Raw genomic sequence first — 1,503 nt, 5'->3', positions numbered from 1 at the left:
CCATCTGGTTCACCAATCCCCAGTCAAATTGTCCAACCCATGCTAGCATGGAAAACGGACGTTAAACGATGATGATGATGATGACACACACACACACACACACACATACATCTATCTACATAACAGCCCACTAACTATTCTACTCTACCTGTGTAAACTGTGGGTATGGGAGTATGATATCTACTATGTATATTTCCTATTTAGTATTGGGGAAGTTTCATTTATGAGGATGTACTCCTGTATTTGTCTGAACGTTGGCTCCTTTGGGTGCTTGGATAAGATGCGGATATCAAGTTGACCCAGGTTGCCTCCATGTTGGTCCTTGGCATGTTGGTAGAGTATGGGGACTGTTTTTTGTCATCATATTGTCTCAAATGTTCATTTAGTTGTTCCACAATGCTCCTAGATGTCTGCCCTATGTATGTCATGTTCATGTCTTTACAAGCACCTTCTATGCACCTTATGCTGTAAACTACAATTCTAGTTCTACAGTTAAAGCCAGGGCTAAACCTATATACCATTCAGTTATCATTGGTGCATATGGTATTCTCAAATGGATACATCCTACATAGTTGTGATCTGATGGAGTTCCCTGGCTTTTCAACAATCTTAATGTTGAGTTTGGTCTCCTTCAGAGCTTTTCTAAATCTACAGGCTAGTTTTCCATGGGCTGTGGCCTCTACAAACATCACTCTTTGATATTTGTCAGTTTTATACCATGTGTTCGTCCTGTTTGCTTTGTTACAAGTTCTTTGTATCCTATTCCAGTCTTTGTTTCTGTATCTAGGGCAGGTACCACTAGTATCATTACGTATAATGTTATCTAATTTCCTTCTAGCACCCCTGTATACTCGAACCCTATCTTTCTGATCATATCCAGAGAATTGCATGCAGTGCATGAAGTTCTGTATATGTTTTTTTTGTTTCATAGGGTTCGCATAGTGGGGACACATTCATTATCCTAAGTCTGCTATCAGTATGTTATTTGATGTTGTGTGACAAAGCAGAGTTCTTGTGAATAACATACTTTGAAGCTATGGGTTTCATGTAGTAGAAGTGGAAGAGCTGCACTCTATTGTTCACAGCTTATAGCCAAAGTTCAGTATCAAGTATGGCAAGTCTATTGTTGAGGTGCTTAGTGGGGTAATCTGCAGTTATCTTGATACTTTGGTGGATAGAATTAGCTACTTGCTAGATGCTCTCCATTACATTCCTCTCAGTTTCTACACTACCATTATTAGAGTTGGTCCTTACTATGATATTAATGTCATCTACATATCTACTGTAGAGTAGAAGAGTTGTGGACTGTTCTGCTAACATATGCTTAAGTTTTCTGTCTCACCAGATCATGAAGAGGCCAGCCACATCTCCAGCTACACTGACACCAATGACTGCACCTTGATCCTGCATGTATAGTTTTTTGTTAAACTTTATACTATGTGGTTCTTCAAGGTGGTTTTTTACCCTGGCCCCTATTGCATGTGCAATCATTTCTTTCACCTG

The 1,503-nt window shown here is 39.5% G+C and overlaps 1 protein-coding gene across 1 annotated transcript in view; it reads left to right on the top strand.

The window, feature by feature from the left end:
* LOC106883773 (protein broad-minded) overlaps positions 1–1,503 on the top strand; it is a 264,423-nt gene that overhangs the window by 138,394 nt on the left and 124,526 nt on the right. The gene's annotated exons all lie outside the window — the stretch shown is intronic.

Source organism: Octopus bimaculoides, chromosome 4 (genome assembly GCF_001194135.2).
Source record: "Octopus bimaculoides isolate UCB-OBI-ISO-001 chromosome 4, ASM119413v2, whole genome shotgun sequence".
In the NCBI taxonomy this organism is placed as follows: Eukaryota; Metazoa; Mollusca; class Cephalopoda; order Octopoda; family Octopodidae; genus Octopus; species Octopus bimaculoides.
This window is presented reverse-complemented; position numbering and strand designations above follow the sequence as displayed.